The 12363-nt window shown below is 46.3% G+C and overlaps 2 protein-coding genes across 2 annotated transcripts in view; both read left to right on the plus strand.

The window, feature by feature from the left end:
- Positions 1-12363, plus strand: part of LOC132775208 (zinc finger protein 850-like) — a 70390-nt gene that overhangs the window by 16232 nt on the left and 41795 nt on the right. The window lies entirely within an intron of this gene.
- LOC132775212 (zinc finger protein 420-like) overlaps positions 1-12363 on the plus strand; it is a 44280-nt gene that overhangs the window by 16176 nt on the left and 15741 nt on the right. The window contains exon 1 of the mRNA XM_067467157.1: positions 11359-11416. The gene's annotated coding sequence lies outside the window, so the exon portion shown is untranslated. Of the gene's footprint in view, positions 11417-12363 lie in introns of the transcript that reaches the window.

The following is a 12363-nucleotide window of genomic DNA, read 5'->3' on the forward strand; positions in this document are numbered from 1 at the left end:
CTTCCTCTTACATATTTATACATGGCTATCATATCTCCTCTCAGCCTTCTCTTCTTCAGGCTAAACATGCCCAGTTCCCTAAGCCGCTCCTCATAGGGCTTGTTCTCCAGACCCTTGATCATTTTAGTCGCCCTCCTCTGGACACATTCCAGCTTGTCAATATCTCTCTTGAATTGTGGTGCCCAGAATTGGACACAATATTCCAGATGTGGTCTAACCAAAGCAGAATAGAGGGGTAGCATTACTTCCTTAGATCTAGACACTATGCTCCTATTGATGCAGGCCAAAATCCCATTGGCTTTTTTTGCCGCCACATCACATTGTTGGCTCATGTTTAACTTGTTGTCCACGAGGACTCCAAGATCTTTTTCACACGTACTGCTCTCGAGCCAGGCGTCCCCCATTCTGTATCTTTGCATTTCATTTTTTCTGCCAAAGTGGAGTATCTTGCATTTGTCCCTGTTGAACTTCATTTTGTTAGTTTTGGCCCATCTCTCTAATCTGTCAAGATCGTTTTGAATTCTGCTCCTGTCCTCTGGACTATTGGCTATCCCTCCCAATTTGGTGTCGTCTGCAAACTTGATGATCATGCCTACTAGCCCTTCATCTAAGTCATTAATAAAGATGTTGAACACGACCGGGCCCAGGACGGAACCCTGCGGCACTCCACTTGTCACTTCTTTCCAAGATGAGGAGGAAGCATTAGTGAGCACTCTCTGTGTTCGTCCACTTAACCAGTTACAGATCCACCTCACCGTAGTTTTGCCTTGCCCACATTGGACTAGTTTCCTTGCCAGAAGGTCATGGGGGACCTTGTCAAAGAAGGCCTTCCTGAAATCCAGACACGCTACATCCACGGCATTCCCTGCATCTACCCAGCTTGTAGCTCTATCGAAGAAAGAGATCAGATTAGTCTGGCATGACTTGTTTTTGATAAATCCATGTTGACTATTAGCGATGACTGCATTTGTTTCTAAGTGTTTGCAGACCGCTTCCTTAACAATCTTTTCCAAAATCTTTCACGGTATCGACGTGAGGCTGACCGGACGGTAGTTGTTTGGGTCATCCTTTTTTCCCTTCTTGAAGATTGGGACCACATTGGCCCTCCTCCAATCTGCTGGAACTTCTCCCGTTCTCCAAGAACTCTCAAAGATGGTTGCCAATGGTTCCGAAATGACTTCCGCTCGTTCCTTCAATACTCTGGGGTGTAGTTGATCTGGCCCTGGGGACTTGAACTCATTAAGAGCGGCCAGGTATTCCTGGACGACTTCTTTCCCAATTTGGGGTTGGATGTCCTCCAATCCCTCATCCACTCCATCTTGCTGAGGTTGAAGACTCTCTTTTTGTGAGAAGACCGAGGCAAAGAAGGCATTAAGTAGTTCTGCCTTTTCCCTATCATCCCCTGTCAGCATTGCCCCATCTTCTCCGCAAAGAGGTCCTATCGCCTCCTTGTTTTTCCTTTTTCTACTGACATAAGAATAGAAGCCCTTTTTATTGTTTTTAATGTCCCTGGCAAGCCTGAGCTCATTTTGTGCTTTAGCCTTGCGGACCTTTTCCCTACAGGTGTTGGCTATTTGTTTGAATTCTTCTTTGGTGATTTCTCCCTTTTTCCACTTCTTGTGCATGTCTCTTTTGTGTCTTAGCACAGTTAGAAGTTCTTTGGACATCCATTCTGGCTTCTTTGCACTTGTCCTATTTTTTCTCTTTGTTGGCACGGTTTGCAATTGCGTCTTGAGTATTTCACTCTTGAGAAATTCCCATCCATCCGTAACTCCCTTGTCTTTTAGTATCTGTGTCCACGGAATGCTGCTCAGCGTTTCCTTCATTTTTTGGAAATCAGCTCTCCTAAAGTCCAAAATGCGGGTTTGACTTGTCTTAGTTTCGGCCTTCCTTTGTACCTCAAATTGCAGGAGCACATGGTCACTTGCCCCTAAGGATCCTTCCACTTCGACCGCATCGATCAGGTCCTCCGCATTTGTTAGGATGAGATCAAGAGTAGCCAATCCCCTTGTTGCCTCTTCTACCTTTTGGACCATGAAATTGTCTGCAAGGCAAGCGAGGAATTTGTTGGACCTTGTACTCTTGGCCGAGTTTGTTTTCCAGCAAATATCGGGATAGTTGAAATCACCCATGACTACTACATCTCTTCTCTGTGCCTGTTTGGTCAACTGTTGGCAGAAGACTTCATCAAGTTCTTCCTCCTGGCTTGGGGGTCTGTAGTAGACGCCTACAACGACATCTTTTTGAGTCCCAGTTCCCTTGATTCTTATCCAGACGCTTTCAAGCTGGTTTCCCGGATTGCTGTCTTGAATCTCTTCTACAGCTCTGACCTACAAGAAGCACTGCTTGAACATCAAGCAAAAAGTGGGTGCTAGGAACAATATCATATGAAAGCTGACTGGCACAACCTGGGGATCACAACCAGACACAGTGAAGACATCTGCCCTTGCGCTGTGCTACTCTGCTGCTGAGTATGCATGCCCAGTGTAGAACACATCTCATCACACTAAAACAGTGGATGTGGCTCTTAATGAGACATGCCGCATTATCACGGGGTGTCTGCGCCCCACACCACTGGAGAAATTACACAGCTTAGCCGGTATTGCACCACCTGACATCCTCCGGGAAGTAGCAGCCAATAGTGAAAGGACCAAGGCAGAGACACCTCCAGCTCATCCCCTGTTTGGGTATCAGCCAGCACGTCAACGACTCAAATCAAGACATAGTTTTCTTAGATCTACAGAGACACTCGCTGGAACACCTCAGCAAGCGAGAGTCCAAAAGTGGCAGGCCCAAACCCAGCACCTCAATCCGTGGGTGATACCGGATGAGAGACTCCCCCCTGGGCACACAGAAAACTGGGCGACTTGGAAGGCGCTGAACAGACTGCGCTCTGGCACCAAAAGATGCAGAGCCAATCTTCAGAAATGGGGATTCCACAAAGTGGAATCCTCGACATGCGAGTGCAGAGAAAAGCAAACCACTGACCACCTGCTGCAATGCACCCTGAGCCCTGCCACGTGATGCACAAGGGAGGACCTTCTTGGGGCAACACCAGAGGCACTCCAAGGGGCCAGAGACTGGCCAAAGGACATGTAACCAACTACCAAATTTGCAAAATCTGTGTGTTTTTTTTCTTTTTCTTTTTAATCTGTGTGTTTGTTTTGCTCTGTTAGAATTGTAAGGTACAATGGCATGGTTGCTGATGACACAATAAATAAATAAATAAATAAATAAATACCCCTGAGACTTTTTCTTGATGTTCAGACCCCCTGGATGAAATTGGGAAGTCTCAGGCGCCTTCACACCAGTTCTTTTGGTTCCATAGGAAGGTCTTGTCCTTCATCATAGGCCATTGAACGGGGGTTGTGTTTATTTCGATATTCACAGCCATTGAGAGGGAACAGGAAAAAGCTTCTCAGCTAATAACTCCTAGGACCCTGGACTTTAGAGTTTGTAAAGCATTTTCTCTCATCCCTGTTGAAACATCAAATTTGTGCACAAAGACTACCAAAGACTGTTATGTATTTCTTCTTTAACCCCATTTTACCTGGAAAGGGAATTCATTGCCAACAATAAATACCATTTCGAGTTACCTGTTGTGTTCTGGTCCTGGGGAGTTCCAGTTTCCCTAAAGGAGGGCAAGAAGCAATCCCCTGGGGAAAGATGTCACGTCCATGCCTCTTTCTCTAAGACCTATAGCCCCAGGCGTAACGGCATAGTGGAGGAGGAGGCCTGCTGCCAGGGATGTGGGCGGAAGGTCAGGAGGGAGTGCTTCAGGCCTGCCCGCCACCCAGCCCTGCCTGTGTTGTGATGACAGAACCAGCCTGGCCCAAGGGCGGCAAGGATGGGCCCAGCGGCAGGTCCAAGGCACCCAAGCATGGCGCAGGCAGGCCGCTAAGGGGGGGGGGCGGCAGAGACGGCCTTCCGGGCCCATCCAGGGCGCCTCCGTTGGGGACACGGCCACCGACACCCACAAAACAGGGTATGGACCCCTCCCTCAGGTGGGAGGAGGCCCCCAGGGCTGCCCTGGCGCTGCACCCACAGGTGGACCTAAGATAAGTTTCAAGGGTAAGCAAACAGGATTTTGACGCCTCGTCCCCTGCAAACCAATCACAGATAGATAGATAGATAGATAGATAGATAGATAGATAGACACATAGATAGATAGATAGATAGATAGATAGATAGATGATAGATAGACACATAGATAGATAGATAGATAGATAGATAGATAGATAGACAGACACATAGATAGATAGATAGATAGATAGATAGATAGATAGATAGACACATAGATAGATAGATAGATAGATAGATAGATAGATAGATAGATAGACAGACACATAGATAGATAGATAGATAGATAGATAGATAGATAGATAGATAGATTAGATAGACACATAGATAGATAGATAGATAGATAGATAGATAGATAGATAGATAGATAGATAGATAGATAGATAGACAGACACATAGATAGATAGGTAGATAGATAGATAGATAGATAGAAACATAGATAGATAGATAGATAGATGATAGATAGATAGACACATAGATAGATAGATAGATAGATAGATAGATGATAGATAGATAGACACATAGATAGATAGATTAGATAGATAGATAGACACATAGATAGATAGATAGATAGATAGATAGACACATAGATAGATAGATAGATGATAGATAGATAGATACATAGATAGATACATAGATAGATAGATAGATAGATAGATAGATAGATAGATACATAGATAGATAGATAGATAGACAGACAGACACATAGATAGATAGATAGATAGATAGATAGATAGATAGATAGACAGACACATAGATAGATAGGTAGATAGATAGATAGATAGAAACATAGATAGATAGATAGATAGATAGATAGATAGATGATAGATAGATAGACACATAGATAGATAAATTAGATAGATAGACACATAGATAGATAGACACATAGATAGATAGATAGATAGATAGATAGATAGACACATAGATAGATAGATAGATAGATAGATAGATGATAGATAGATACATAGATAGATACATAGATAGATAGATAGATAGATAGACACAGATAGATAGATAGATAGATAGATAGATAGACAGACACATAGATAGATAGGTAGATAGATAGATAGATAGAAACATAGATAGATAGATAGATAGATAGATAGATGATAGATAGATAGACACATAGATAGATAGATTAGATAGATAGATAGACACATAGATAGATAGATAGATAGATAGATAGATAGATACATAGATACATAGATAGACAGACAGACAGATGGAGAAATTTTGGCCCTCCAGGTATTTTGGACTTCCTACAGGCTGTTTGGAATTGTGGGAGTTGAAGTCCAAAACACAGGAGGGCCCAAGTTGGCCCATGCCACCCACATATATACACACTAGCTGTGCCCTGCCAGGCGTTGCTGTGGCCCATCCTGGTGATCTTGAAAAGAAAGTAATGAGAAAGTAAGTTCTTGTGGGTTTTTTCAGGCTACATGGCCATGTTCTAGAGGCATTTCTCCTGACGTTTCGCCTGCATCTATGGCAAGCATCCTCAGAGGTGGTGAGGTAATGAGAAAGTGTTGGTATCTAATGTGGGTAAACAGTATTTCTTGTTGTTTCTTTGTCAGTGTTGATGTGGAGAGTGTCTGGTTTGCCTACTCTGGAACATGCAACATATCATTGTCCTTCTTTTTGGGTCCCTTTCACATCTGGGTCCCTTTCACATCTATGATACTATATATCTCTCTGTGTGAATCATATCTATCTATATCTCTGGCTGGATGGCTCTTTGTCAGGAGGGCTTTGTTTACGTTTTCTTGCCCTGCTAAAGAAGGGAGTTGGACTGGATGACCTTAAGTATTTTCTGTTGGTCATGGGGGTTCTGTGTGGGAAGTTTGCCCCATTTCTGTCATTTGTGGGTTTCAGAATGCTCTTTAATTCTAGTGAACTATAAATCCCAGTAACTACAAATCCCAAATATCAAGGTCTATTTCCTCCAAACTCCATCTATGTTCATATTTAGGCATATGGAATTTTTGTGTCAAGTTTGGTCCAGATCCATCATTGTTTGAGCCTACAGTGCTCTCTGGATGTAGGTGAACTACAACTCCCAAACTCAAGGTCAATGCCCACCAAACCCTTCCAGTGTGTTCTGTTGGTCATGGAAGTCCTGTATGCCATGTTTGGTTGAATTCCATCATTGGTGGAGTTCAGAATGCTCTTTGATTGTAGGTGAACTATAAATCCCAGCAACTACAACTCCCAAATGCCAAGGTCTATTTCCCTTAAACTCCATCTGTGTTCATATTTGAGCATATGGAATATTCGTGCCAAGTTTGGTCCAGATCCATTATTGTTTGAGTCCACAGTGCTCTCTGGATGTGGGTGAACTACAATTCCCAAACTCAAGGTCAATGTCCACCAAACTCTTCGAGTTTTTTCTGTTGGTCATGGGAGCCCTGTGTGCTAAGTTTGGTCCAATTCCATCATTGGTGGAGTTCAGAATGCTCTTTGATTGTAGGTAAACTATATATCCCAGCAACGACAATTCCCAAATGACAAAATAAATGTTTTTTGAGTGGAGGAGATACATTGGACTGTTAGGTGCCTTGTGTCCAAATTTGGTGTCAATTCCCCCAGTGGTTTTTGAGTTCTGATAGTAGCACGAACTAACATTACATTTTTATTTATATAGATACACACACACACACACACACACACATGGACAAATTTGGGCCCTCCAGGTATTTTGGACTTCCTACTGGCTGTTTGGAATTGTGGGAGTTGGAGTCCAAAACACATGGAGGGCCAAGTTGGCCCATGCCATCCATATAAATATATATACACTAGCTGTGCCCTGCCAGGCATTGCTGTGGCCCATCCTGGTGATCTTGAAAAGAAAGTAATGAGAAAGTTGGTTTCTAATCTCTGTCCTGTCTTGATGCTTCTGGTGATGATGGGCAAACAGTATTTCTTCCTGTGTCTTGGTCAGTGTGGATGTGGAGAGTGTCCGGTTGGCCTCCTCTGGAACATAAAACATAAAATCCTTCTTTAGGGATTCCTTTCAGATCTACAATGATATTATTATATCTTCCATGTGTGTGTGTGTGTGTGTGTGTGTGTGTGTGGGCATGTTTAGCCTGAAGAAGAGAAGGCTGAGAGGAGATATGATAGCCATGTATAAATATGTGAGAGGAAGCCACAAGGAGGAGGGAGCAAGCTTGTTCTCTGCTTCCTTGGAGACTAGGACGCAAGGGAACAATGGCTTCAAACTACAAGAGAGGAGATTCCATCTGAACATTAGGAAGAACTTCCTGACTGTGAGAGCCGTTCAGCAGTGGAACTCTCTGCCCCGGAGTGTGGTGGAGGCTCCTTCTTTGGAAGCTTTTAAGCAGAGGCTGGATGGCCATCTGTCAGGGGTGATTTGAATGCAATATTCCTGCTTCTTGGCAGAATGGGGTTGGACTGGAGGATGGCCCAGGAGATGTCTCTTCCCACTCTATGATTTCTATGATTTCTATGATCTATGATTTGAGGCTCTTCAGTGGGTGAGGGCTCTGTCCTTGTTGACGTTGAGAGGAAGGGGGTGAAAGAACATGGTTTTGGAAGGAAGTTTGGAAAAGGGGCAGGAAAATATGATAGCCATGTATAAATATGTGAGAGGAAGCCACAGGGAGGAGGAGGGAGCAAGCTTGTTTTCTGCTTCCTTGGAGACTAGGACGCAATGGAACAATGGCTTCAAACTACAAGAGAGGAGATTCCATCTGAACATTAGGAAGAACTTCCTGACTGTGAGAGCCGTTCAGCAGTGGAACTCTCTGCCCCGGAGTGTGGTGGAGGCTTTTAAACAGAGGCTGGATGGCCATCTGTCAGGGGTGATTTGAATGCAATATTCCTGCTTCTTGGCAGAATGGGGTTGGACTGGATGATGGCCCATGAGGTCTCTTCCAACTCTTTGATTCTATGATTCTATGATTCTATGAATCCTATCAATCTCTCTATGGTTGGATGGCTCTTTGTCAGGAGGGCTTTGATTATGTTTTCTTGCTCTGGTGAAGGGAGTTGGACTGGGTGGCCATAAGGCAGCATTTCTCATCCTGGGGGTCAGGCACCGAGACGGCTTTGGTGGCCTTGGTGGATGATCTCCGTAGGGAGCTGGACAGGGGGAGTGTGACCCTGTTGGACATCTCAGCAGCTTTCCATACCATCGAGCATGGTATCCTTCTAGGACGACTCTCCGGGATGGGCCTTGGAGCATGGCTTTGTCATGGCTCCGGTCCTTCCTGAAGGGTCGATCCCGGATGGTGAAGCTGGGAGACACCTGCTCGGACCCCTGGCCTTTGACCTGTGGGGTCCTGCAAGGTTCCATTCTGTTTCCCATGCTTTTTAACATCTACGTGAAACCACTGGGTGAGTTTTGGAGTCGGGTGCCATCTCTATGCAGATGACGCACAACTCTACTACTCTTTTCCACCGAACTGCAAGGAAGCCCCTCGAGTGCTGGACGAGTGTCTGACTGCTGTGTCTATCTGGAGGAACAAGCTGAAGATTAATCCCGACAAGACAGAGGTCCTCCTGGTTGATCCTAAACCGGATCGGCGTATAGGGTGGCAATCTGTGTTGGACGGGGTTGCACTCCCCCTGAAGTCACAGGTCCGCAGTCTGGGTGTCCTCCTGGATTCATCACTCACACTTGAAGCTCAGGCGTCGGTGGTGGCCAGGAGGGCTTTTGCACAATTAAGACTCATGTGCCAACTGCGACCGTACCTCGGGAAGGCAGATCTGGCCAAGGTGGTCCATGCCTTAGTCACCTCTAGACTAGATTACTGTAATGCACTCTACGTGGGGCTGCCCTTGAAAATGGCTCAGAAATTCCAGATGGTCCAGCCAGGTTGTTAACCGGGGCTCCTTACAGGGAGTGGTCAACCCTCCTGTTTAAGGAGCTCCACTGGCTGCCATTCATTTTCCAGACCCAATTCAAGGTGCAGGTTCTCACCTACAAAGCCCTGAACAGTTTGGGACCCGCCTACCTGCGTGACCGCATTTCTGTATACGAACCCACACGATCTCTTTGATCATCTGGAGAGGCCCTGCTCATGATCCCACCTGTATCGCAGGCGTGATTGGTGGGGACGAGAGAGAGGGCCTTTTCGATGGTGGCCCCTCGACTCTGGAACTCACTCCCTAAGGACATCAGGCATGACCCAACTCTGGCAGTCTTTAAGAGGAGCTTGAAGACGTGGTGGTTCCAGTGTGCCTTCCCAGAATAATGAACCCTTAGCATTATGTCCTCCAAAAGCACTTTATACTGATTTAGGACTGCTTGTATGTTTCCACAAACGCCCCATCACTTTTTCGCCCATGTCCAGCATTATTTTTAAATTTTAATTACATTTGGCCTACCCATAGATTTGAAAGTGTGTTGTCCTATTGTTAATGCTTATGTTATTGTTTTATTGTCTTGTTTGATTTTAATTGCTTGTATTGTTGTTATTGCTTGTATTGTTGTATTCTGGGCTCGGCCTCATGTAAGCTGCACCGAGTCCCCTGGGGAAATGGTAGCGGCGTATAAATAAAGATTATTATTATTATTATTATTATTGTCGAAGGCTTTCATGGCTGGAATCACTAGGTTCTTGTGGGTTTTTTCGGGCTATAGAGCCATGTTCTAGAGGCATTTCTCCTGACGTTTCGCCTGCATCTATGGCAAGCATCCTCAGAGGTTGAGAAGGTCTGTTGGAAATAGGAAAATGGGTTTATATATATCTGTGGAATGGCTGGGGTGGGGCAAGGAGCTCTTCTCTGCTAGAGCTGGGTGTGAATGTTTAGCTGATCACCTTCATTAGCATTTGAAGGTCTGCCTGAGCCTGGGAAAATCTGTTCCTGGGAGGTGTTAATCTGTGCCTGGTTGTTTCCTCTCTGTTGTTTAGCTGTTATAATTTTAGAAGAATCAGCCATAGCAGAGCACCCGAGGAACCAGCCTGGACACAGCATATTATTTGAGAACACAGAAATGCTGGACCACACCAACAACCACCATGTCAGACTACACAGAGAAGCCATTGAAATCCACAAGAAGCATGTGGACAATTTCAACAGAAAGGAAGAGACCATGGAAATGAACAAAATCTGGCTACCAGTATTTAAAAACTCTAAAATTACAACAGCAAAACAGCAGAGAGGAAACAACCAGGCACATTGTATTGTCGAAGGCTTTCATGGCTGGAATCACTAGGTTCTTGTGGGTTTTTTCGGGCTATAGAGCCATGTTCTAGAGGCATTTCTCCTGACGTTTCGCCTGCATCTATGGCAAGCATCCTCAGAGGTGTGAGGTCTGTTGGAATTAGGACAATGGGTGGAATGGCTAGGGTGGGGCAAGGAGCTCTTCCCTGCTGCAGTTAGGTGTGAATGTTTAGCCATGAGACCATGAAAATGAACAAAATCTGGCTACCAGTATTAAAAAACTCTAAAATTATAACAGCAAAACAACAGAGAGGAAACAACCAGGCACAGATTAACACCTCCCAGCAACAGATTTTCCCAGGCTCAGGCAGACCTTCAAATGCTAATGAAGGTGATCAGCTAAACATTCACACCTAACTGCAGCAGGGAAGAGCTCCTTGCCCCACCCCAGCCATTCCACAGATATATAAACCCACTTTCCTAGGTTCAACAGACCTCACAACCTCTGAGGATGCTTGCCATAGATGCAGGCGAAACGTCAGGAGAGAATGCCTCTAGAACATGGCTCTATAGCCCGAAAAAAACCCACAAGAACCTAACCAGGCACATCTTAACACCTCTCAACAAAAGTGAGGCAGCGGTGGTTCACAGTCTCATAGGCTGCTGACAGTTCTATGAAGACAGCTCCTGTGATCTGCTGCCTTTCAAAGCCATCTTCTATGTGCTGAGTCAGGTTCAGCACTTGCCATGTGCAGCTTTTGCCTCAGGAAGAATGGCGGGAGAACCTTCTCAGGAAGCCCTGAGCCAGACCTGGGGTGGGGGGGGGGGTGTTAAGCTCCCCCCTAAACTCGGCACAAATGGAGCAGCCCGTCCCAAAGGAAGTGGGCAGAGGAGGGAAAACAAACTAGGCCAAGGCTTCACACATTTGAAAATTACCTCAGCCCGACCTGAAGTTGAAGGACTGTGAGGGGAGGGGCGCCCCCTTCCTTTTCCCGCTTCCCCTTTAAACATGCAAATGAGCTTATTAGCGTCCGCCAGCCTTGCCTCCCGGGCGGCGAAGGGGGCGGGGCCTGAGCGACGTCATCCTTCCCCCTCGGAAGGAGAGGACGCCTCTCCTTCCGAGGGGGAAGGATGACGTCACTCGGGCCCCGCCCCCTTCTCAGCTCTCGCCATGTTAGAAGGAGGAAGAGCCGGGAGAGAGACTGAGGTGAGTGGAGAGAGGGAGGAGGGCTGGAAAGGGGTGGACTGCAGTGGTTCTCACCCTGTGAGTCTCTCCCCAGGTGTTTTGGCCTACAACTCCCAGGAATCCCAGCCAGTTTGCCAGTTGTTAGGGTTTCTGGGAGTTGTAGGCCAAAACACCTGGGGAGAGACCCACAGGGAGAGAACCACTGGTCTAGATCTACATAGTGACCTTAGGAGGCCCTCAAGGACCATCTAGATCTGTATAGTGACCTTAGGAGGCCCTCAAGGACCCTCTGGTTCTCACTCTGTGGATCTCTCCCCAGGTGTTTTGGCCTACAACTCCCAGAAATCCCAGCCAGTTTGCCAGTTGTTAGGGTTTCTGGGAGTTGTAGGCCAAAACACCTGGGGAGAGACCCACAGGGTGAGAACCACTGGTCTCAATCTATAAAGTGACCTTAGGAGGCCCTCAAGGACCATCTAGATCTGTATAGTGACCTTAGGAGGCCCTCAAGGACCCTCTGGTTCTCACTCTGTGGATCTCTCCCCAAGTGTTTTGGCCTACAACTCCCAGAAATCCCAGCCAGTTTACCAGCTCTTAGGATTTCTGGGAGTTGAAGGCCAAAACACCTGGGGAGCCCAGGTTGAGAACCACTGGGGTGGAGTGTCCCTTCCATGGCCGACTCCCCGGGAGAATGAGGCCCTCCCTCCTTCCTGCCAGATTGCCTTGGCCTTGTGGCTAGATGAGGAGGAGATGGAGGAGGTCCGGCTGGGGAAGGAAGGATGGAAGGCCCACCACAGCCTCCCTCCCTCCCTCCTTCCTCTCCAAGGGCGAGTGGCCCTCTGTCACGCCACACGAGGGTTCGCAGTGTCACCATGACATGATTGGTTGGATACTAAACACATGGGGAGTGTGTGTATTATATTATACACCTATTATAATGTAATGCAATACAGGAAAGGAGATTCCACCTG

The sequence above is a fragment of the Anolis sagrei genome, chromosome 4, assembly GCF_037176765.1.
Source record: "Anolis sagrei isolate rAnoSag1 chromosome 4, rAnoSag1.mat, whole genome shotgun sequence".
Taxonomy (NCBI): domain Eukaryota; kingdom Metazoa; phylum Chordata; class Lepidosauria; order Squamata; family Dactyloidae; genus Anolis; species Anolis sagrei.